Source organism: Gossypium raimondii, chromosome 12 (genome assembly GCF_025698545.1).
Source record: "Gossypium raimondii isolate GPD5lz chromosome 12, ASM2569854v1, whole genome shotgun sequence".
Lineage (NCBI taxonomy): Eukaryota > Viridiplantae > Streptophyta > Magnoliopsida > Malvales > Malvaceae > Gossypium > Gossypium raimondii.
In genome coordinates, this window is record NC_068576.1 from 29,370,959 (window position 1) to 29,380,896 (window position 9,938).

Below are 9,938 nucleotides of genomic sequence, written 5' to 3' on the forward strand. Positions count from 1 at the left end.
GAATGCTCACGGGGTTAACCGTCCGTGGCGGATCAATCTACTTACGTGAATCAAAGGCTACATGAGAACCACTTAAACACCTTACAGAAGTTGGCCTTATAAGTTGTTTAACGAGATCTTCTTGTGACAACTATTATAGGAGATGTAGGTGCGATATCTTCTCCTCACTACTAGACTATTATAGGATATGTAGATGACGCGAGAAGGCAGTGGTCCCCATGACCCAGATTACGCGGAAAGACTATGTATCATACTAGAAATCTTCATGCTTGACTTAGCAACAAATTTTCTTTCAATAGCGAGCCATACATCCAGACTCATGCGAGCACTGGTTAGATAAAGAAGAACTTCATCACACATAGTGGACAAAAGCCAAGATGCCAAGAGTTTGTCCTATTGATGATGCTCCAAGAATGCAAAATTTTCCATCAGTTGACCATTGTTATCAATAAGAAACTGCGGCGAAACACTAATAGCGCCTAAAACAAAACTTGGCAAGTTACAGCCTTCAAGAAACAACATAATCCTATGTTTCCATAATTGAAAATTTGTTTCATTGAGTTTAATAGTATAATGCTTAGGAAATTGATGAACACGTTTACCCACTGTATAATAACTGCCCGCATGATCCAAGTGAACAGAAGATACCTGTGTAGCACTATTAACATCATTAGCAAACTGTCGATGACTACAACTATTTTTTGAGATCACTTCTGGAGCCATGACACACCAATGAAACTTTAATAGCTTTCCACAACACACTATTCATAATAAGAAACCATAACTCTTGATACCATGTTGAAATATTAACAGGAAGTGAACAAACACATAAACCTCAAAGAATAATTAAGAGAGAATAACAAAGAAAAGAAGGAAAGGAAGAATTCATGAATTTCTTTACTAAGTTCAACATGATTGCAAAGAACATCCAGCTATAGTATTTATACTAAGCTTTAACAATAAAGATGAGAGCCAACCGAAACTAGCTAACGTCACTAACAAAAATAACTTACTAACAACCTAATTGCAGCAAGCCTAACTGCTACTGCCACTCCCACTCGTTCCTTAACACTTAGGTATTTTCATCCCTCATGGTGAAAGGTACAAATTCCTAAATAGTTTTTAATATTAAAGAGTTTTAGATCATAAAGAGTTATTTAAAAAATATTGCGAAAGTGGAGAGATTTGGAGATGCAAAGTTTGAGGAGAGGAAGAAGAAAGAGGCAACTTAAGGGTTCACAACCTTAACAAAAAAGAAGCTTTTATATGTGGTTTAATATGACATTATTTATTTTCATCATAAGCCCTTGTTTTATTTTTTATTTTCATCATAAGCCCTTGTTTTATTTTCTTTCTACAATTTAGCCTATAAATAAGTTTTTAGTTTGTATTCCATACTAAAAGTTTCAAATTACTTATCTCAAAATCTCAATCAATGTATAATACTATTTCTTTGTTTTTGCATAGAATCATTTGTATATTTCGTTTAAAAAATTCCTCAATAATTATAAACTTAGGATTTTGAATTTCTATTAATTCTAAAATTGTTTAAAAGGTGTTTAAACTTTGTCAATATTATTAAATATTTTAATTAAAACTGCTTTTAATATTTATAAATTAAAGAAAGTTTTACATTAAAATTTTAAAATAATTTCAAAACTAAAAATATAATGATTTTTAATCTAAAACATTAAATATATATCTTTTATCTAAATAAGTCACATAAGTCATTTTTTTATTTGGCCTTTTAGGTTATCTTTTTTTAAATTAAGTAAATATGTCGTTTTTGGAGAGAGTGAGTGAAAGCATGCCCAGCTAGATGCACTTTCGTTCTCTCTCTCCTCTGATTTTTTAGGGTTAGAGTTAGGGTTTTTTTAAGAATTAAGGTTAGGGTTTTAGAGGAGAAACCGTAAAATTTTATAGGTAGATTTGAGGGGGCGGGGATGCGATAATGCGGCTAAGAGCACATACATTTCATACGTCATGCCGGGATAGGACCATTAGTTCAGAAAATCATCCTATGGAAGTCAGGTTTTTGGGTGACAGTGTTTGATACGATCACGAGTCGAAGTCTAAGTGGAAGTTTAAGTGGTATGTGTTCAAGTATAATTGGGGGGCCAGTTAACGGTTGTTATGCATTCACAAGTTCAAGATTTTTGGATACCCGCAAATGATGCCTTTTGGTGTAATGAATCTAATTTTTTCTTCATTTCCAGGCAGCCAAAATCTTGAACCTTTCATTCTTATTTGAAGGCTGACACCAAAGTGGACACAAGAGGGCTCTCACGCAGAGAGCAGATGTTCTATCAGTGTAGAGGTCAAACTCAGGTCGATGCGGAAACGGTTGTAGTTATTAATGGGTCGTTAAATAACAATAAAAATTGTCGCGTCGAAAGGCGCATCACCTTTACTTAAATGTCACAGTTGCTGCTTGCTTGAGAGTCATCCTCTGGCCACGATAGTCTCGACCTTCGGATAAGAAGGAAGATTAAAGATATCGGTTGAGTAGAAATGGAGAAAACAACTACTTCAATTATAGCGAAAAGCCACACAGTTTTTCCCTATGATTATGCCCTCAAACATATGCATGGTATATATAGGGCAATACATTTCTGGGTATCTGAAAAGTTTGAGATCATGGCCACGTAACAATCATCAACTACCTCTCCCATTAAACTCTGATCCATGACAGCATAATGGCTGTCGATTGAGACCTCTACATAGAGTTCCACCCGTGACTGTACAAAGCAAAGTAACCTCAGAACCTAACTTCCACAGGTTATGTTTCGGAGGTAATGGTTCCATCTCGGCAGGATATATGAAATGTGTGCATCTCAAAGCGATATCGTATCACAAACAACTCAAGATTATCTCGAACCGAAAATTATATTAGCGACGAAAATTTTTAACACTGAAGCGGAGAACAAAACGAAGAGATAGAAATATATTAAAGTGAAGGGATAAAGGACAGGAGAGATGATATTTTTTTGATGATGAAGTATAGAGGGGGATCTCCCTTTTATAGGCACATGGGATGGGTGAAATTGTAGAGGAAAAAATATTGTGGTAGAAAATATGCTGCAGAACCAACATTTTCATTAAGTATCTTTAAAACATGCTTCATATTTGCCAAAAAATTCCCGAGATCAGGTACTTATATTTTTAGACCTTATGAAATTGTCAGCAAGGAAGCTCGCCCAACTAGACGATTTTTCACAAAAATTTTCTTAAAGCCTAAAAAAATTACATGACCCCCTCAATCCTGAGTTTTGAAGCACGCGTTACCTTTCTCCTTATTCTATTTTGCTATTAAAATACTAAAACATTTTGAACTTAGGAACGCAGTAAATTTGTATCAAACATCGAAGAGTTGAGTTACGAGAGTCGTCTACATTTCTTTGGATAATCGTCTGAAGATTTTTTATGGGAAATATCCAATTCGTTTTAAATTAAAATGAGCCGTTGAGTGAAATCCACCATTTACTACAACAGTCAAATCTGTAATATTGAAGTCAGAGTCATATTTGCTGAACCCCAATCTGTGGAATTGGCTTTCAATCGTGTTTAGAAATGTGTCCATATTGTAGTAAACATGTAACTGTTTTCTATTTATTTTAATGATTAATAAATAAATAAAGTTAATTTCACATTTCACTATTATGTCTTTTCTATTTTCTGTCTTTTATGTTTTACATGCATAGCGAAATTGTGATAAGCAAATATTAGTTCATTGATTATCTAACGCTAAAAATGAAGATAAGAGACATTTTAAGAACATTTACATTGCGAGAAAAGAAACTTACTTCAGTAGATAATCTAAATGAGTCTGTAATCTCGTAAAAGAATCAAAGTGAGCATTTGATTCAAATACTGAGAAGGATTATTATGTTATCTACAATTCCAATAGGGGAGGTGGCTAGTCTTGGCTATAGGAGTAGTTGACTCCAGGAGTAGAGACATAAATGTATTCATTGGTAGAATGATGCATTGGACTAGACCTGAGATGAATTAACTCTGAATCCGTTTGTGAATTAATTCACTTGTGATGATCATGGTGTGATTTACCTAAATTCTGAGTTAGTCACTGACCATGCGTATGCAACTCATGTGCTTTGATATAAGTGACGGCTTATGCTCTAAAGATGATCAAGCCCAATGGGTAATTGAACTTGAAAATTGGACCTAAGATCATAAATTAGGTTTAAGAGCCCAATGATCCAATCGAAGGCTAGACTAGACTAGTCGGGTCGTCATTAACCTGGATTGAATCATCTCAGGGTGTCGTAAGGGTGTTGCACCTACACCACCAAACACGGCGATTCCGGTGGCTGTGACAAGGCATCTCGATGGCCAGCTGTAACACTCCTAACCCATCTCTGTCGTTGGATTAGGGTTACGGAGTATTACTAAAAAATCAAAAACATTTGAGCATTATATCATTGAATGTTATAATCACATCATAAATCATCCATACATATGCATATTGTCGTTAAATTGAGCCCTCGAGGCCATAAAAATAACCTAGAAATGATTTAGGACCAATTTGAAATAGTTTAGAAAGTTTAGGAAAAAGATGCAAAATTTGCAAAACAGGGGTCACAAAGCCGTGTGGTAAGGCCACGTGCCTCACACGGCTGAGGCACATGCCTGTGCCTCAGACCGTGTAACTTTCGAACTGGAGACACACGGATGTGTCCCAGCTTGTGTCCTCACCTGTGTAACTCTCTGAGTAGGGTCACACGGCTGTGTCACATGACCGTGTGCCAGGTCGTGTGTTATGCTGTGTAACTCACTGACTTGCACCCTAAAGAAATCATCAGATGGCACATGACTATGTCGCCAGTCCGTATGCCTTACATGACTGAGTCACACGCCCGTGTCTCAGACCGTGCTGACCCAAATTTACCTAAAATCAAGTCATTTCCAAGACCATTTCATGCATGACCTTTCAACCCATTTAAACACACTTTAAAAGTACCTAAACATCACCAAAGCCCACATCAAAATACCATTTCAAGATCCTAATTCAACTAACCATTATGCCATTCAAAGGACCTCCAACACATACAAGAAACACCAAATGAAACATGTCAAAATTTACTACATTTCAAGCATCATATCCTAGTTCAACACTTACCAAAACATACCACATATTGACCATTCTAAATCCATTTAAAACATACCATAACTGACCGTATAAACATGCATAACAAGGTGACCAAAGTGATATAATTTGTCAAAGCATCAAATGGTACCAAACCAACATGACTTCTAAAGTTTATACATGTTATAATATCAACAACACATTTGTAAAAATATCATTACAAAACACCTTATACATGTCATTATAAACATTGATCAAAATGTTCAAAAACTACTAAAATAGGTGGATACTGTGACTTGAGTGTTGATCAACAGTCCAACCTTCAAAAGTATCGACAAGAACATAAAATAACACAAGTAAGCTCATTGAAGCTTAGTAAGTTTGACATAAAAAAATGATAAATCTTACCAAAGTAAATACAACAAATCATTCAATAATAACTCAACTACATGTGTTCCCTATCATCCAAAATCTCAACCCGACAAATTGCATAGTTCAATTCAAAGCTCAAATACATGTCACAACTATCAAAATCACAAAAACAAGTTACAATACAGAGTTTTACGATTTGATCAATGACTTACGGATATGAGTAGATAGATATTCCAACTGAAACAAACCAATTACTTGTAAGAGCTAATCCACCCAATAACACACCAAATGCTCATAAGAGCTAATCCACCCGATCACACGTCAATTGCTTAGAACAGCTAATCCAACCAAAAACACACCCAAACAGGGAGTATAACACAAGAGTTCGTAATAAATGTTGAACCTTGGCCTACTCGCCACATCAATCTCCACTCCAATCCCCCATATATCACGCTAACATCTGATTGTACTCTATCCCGCGTTCAACCGATCCAAGTATTGAAATTCAATAACATTTCTGAAATAACTTTACATCATCTATAATCAAATATATCAATTATATCGTATTATATCATCGAAAATTTCATGTAGATGTTAAATTATAATTCGTACAAACTTACCTAGACCGAATTGTAGTAGTTTTAGAAGTTTAGGGACAAATCTACGATTTTTCCTTTTCCACGTATATCATAGGGTCTTGATCTAAAATGTGAAATTTCTCAATTATTAGCTTACATTTCACATTCCAATTTATTTCACATTTTCTACCCTTTTATTTTTTTAATTTACACTATTACCCCTAACTTTTACAACTTTTGCAAATTAGTCCCTTAACCCGAAATTCATCAAATTAACCATTTTTCTCAATTCAATATTATAGATGAATATTCTAGGCCCCTAAATAGTCCCTCTTAAACACCAAATTCACTATCAAACCTTGAAAGTTTGACATTTTCACAATTTAATCCTTAGATGAAAATCTAACAAAAATCACTTCACTAAATCACCAAATACCACAATCAAAGCTTCAAATACATAGTTATCATAAAAAAACATTCAAGATTCATCAATGGCAACTTCTACAATTTTTAACAGATTCAAAAACAAAGGTATGGGCTAGCTAAACCTAGCTGCGACGATCTCAAAAACATAAAAGTTATAAGAAACGAGTATAGAAATCACTCACATGTAAGGAAATAATTTTGGCTGATTGTCCAAGCTAGGTTTGTAGTGTTTTCAGCTATGGAAGAAGCAAAATTGAAGAAGACTTATTTCTTTACTTAATTTTGTTTTCATTTTGTTTTAATTACAAAATTACAATTATACTTAATTTACTTTCAATTTTTCTTTAAATTTTCACTCCAAAATCGTCCACTATCAAGAAATACGGTTTAATTACCTTATTGGTCCTCCCACATTTATTAGTTAAGCTATTAAATCATCAAAATTGAATAATTATCTAGTTTTACATTTTTTCAATTTAATCCTTTTTCTTTAATTAGCTAACTAAACGATAAAATTTCTTAACCAAAAATTAATACGACCCTAATGACTCCATAAATATTCTACAAATGATATTTATGAGTCGACAGGATAGAAACTTGTTGTCCTAAAACCACTGTTCTCTCATCACTGAAAAACGAGCTGTTAATATTATCTTGTAGATAAATATTCTATTATTTTAATAAGATTTAATATTAAATTGATTAGGTTTAATCATAGTTAAACTCTCTAATCTCTCACTATATAAAGAGAGTCCTGGGTCATTATTTACACACACTTAAATTCAAGAAAAAGTTGTAGAGACAAAAGTCTCTGAAGAGATTATTCTAGAAAATTTCTAAAGATATTTTTCTTATTTACAACTTGACCCAAAAGTTTAGAGAAATTACGAAATTACCGCACTGGTAATTTTGTGAAATATTTTCTGATTCGAAGTGAGCCTACATTCAGTAGACGTGAGCTTGAGGATAGCGGAGAAGGCTACTCAGTCGAAGCACTCATCCTAGACGAATCGAAAAGGTTCAATTTTGATTAAGTGTTTATTACCTTAGATATCACAACTAAGATCTTGTTTTGGAAAAGAAATTAAAACTTTGGTTTTTCCCTAAATTTATTTTTCGCTGTACTTTCAAAACTCGTTTTTCCAATAAACCGTACCATTCAATTGCATGAACTATGAACTAAAATAAGGAGGAAAGTCAGGGTTTGAGCCAAGAAATAATTTTGAGCTTGCAATGTAGATATTTGACACCGGTTAACCTCTTTATGTATGAGCTCCTTGATGTGAAAGGCAAGCTCAAGCTGGAGGCGGTCATATCATCACATTGCTCAAGCGGAAATGCTGTAATGGAGTTCTATGTCGAGTTTGTTGAGGCTGGTAGAGCTGGTTCATCTTCAACCATTGTTGCGGCTAATGTTGGAACCAAAGTTCAAGTAGAAAGTCCTATTACAAGGTTGTGCAGTGGCTTCACTTGTTTGTTACAAAGCTCCTACGGTGCATAACATTCAATTAGTGCATTCGATTTAAACTTTGGTGGATCAATGTCCTAGGGTGGAAGCACTTATACAGGGAGGCCATCAACCTACACCGAAGACTTGAAACTTTTTTCCATTTTTACGAGTTACTCCTTATACCTTTATTAATCACTAGTTCGATAAAGGTGCCTATCAAAAGTTACATATTTCATATCAAATATTAAATATATGGAAATTTATGTATAATTTGCATTAGGATTTAAAAAAGACAAATATGAGTTGCAATAGAAATATAAAATAAAATCATCATTCCTTTATTGGTTTCATCTATATTTACATAATTAAGTAAATAAAAAAACATCATTGGCATCGCTAGGTCGAATGTGTGCCACAGGACGATGGCTAACGGGTGTGTGTAGGATTTCTGCACACAACTAGTGGTGTCGACTCCTCCACTGGATCGTGGCCTCCACCTTTGTGCTCAACTTCATCTCCATCATTGCCTTCTTCTTAGAATTCATCATCTCCACCCTCTGCTTCATCTTCATTTTCATCTCCGTCGCATTCCTTCGTGCTTAAGTGCGGTGTCGTCCTAGCCTCCCATTTGTGTCATCCACTCCACGATAAGGTGGTTGCACCGATGACCTACCTTAATAAAACAATGATGGGGTGAGTGTTTGTGACACAATCAACAAATAACCATACGATGTCGTAAAACCTGAATACATCAGTATTGACTCGAGCATCGATACTGGCATCGGTGATAGTACTAGCATTAGCATTTTGCTCCATGCTTGCGTCGACATTGATGTCGGCATGGGGGCGTAGAATGTTAGGGACAGAGGTGCCTCGGAATATTTACCTGCGGGAGGGGTAGAAGCAGGGTGTTGCGGTGTTGCATAGTGTAGTGCTTGTGAAAAAATCACGAGGTTTGTAAAATGAATAGGAATTAGTGGAGTGAACTAACTAGGATATGACGTACACATAGATGGCACATGCTGGGTCAGATCTAGTGATGTACTTGTCGCAACACCTATTTCGGACCTATGCTGATGGAACGCTTGTCGTTGCCTTTTCTAACGAAGTTGCCTACTCCTCATCTCCACTGATAGTAGATACGACTTGCTGACAACTTTGAAAAAGGGCATGTACTCTAAACAGGCCGTTATGTGTGATAATAAAAGGGTTTGTGGATGGGTAAGAATTTCACTATACGATCCCAAATGTCGATGAACTCCTTGTTTCAATCTTACCAATTCTTATCGTTTTTCCCTCGCAGATCCAGCTTGTATAGTGCTTCCATGTCTCGCAGTTGCGATGGAATTTGTTACCTCAACCCTAATTGTCGCATTACTTGATTCGATTCGTGTATTTCTACTATCGCGTACACTATCAACAACACCTTCGCATTCCACATACTTCGATTGGCCAAAAATTCCGACGAGACGCATTCTATGATATCCAGGTCGACGTATGACATTCATTCAAACTGTAGTACATAATAGTAAATTATGTTATGTACGAAAATTTATTTTACAAATCATTGCATAATTATTACAGGTTTGAAATGATACGTAACAAACATTGGCTTCTGACAGTTGATCTAATGACAGCCGGGTATCTTTGAGCTGCTCGGGTAGTCCCACCTAACTTGGCTCATGGTTCCACCTATACAAACGATATGTTAATTCAAACATATAATAAATATACAACATTTATTATACAAACTATATATTTATTATGAAATGATTTTTACCTTGTCACCAATGGGAACTTATATGGGTCGTCCACTCAGGGACGTAGAAATGGTAGTCGCCACCGAGCCTATAACTGCAGCAGGAGCAAGCAACCACCGATTAACATCTCATCCAGTTCCGTCACCTGATACAACTCCTGGTACAATGTGGGCAGCATAGCTAATCCCCAACTCATTCGTCTACTTTCTTTGAAGTCAACTAAGTGCAATAGCCACCTTATGTGTACC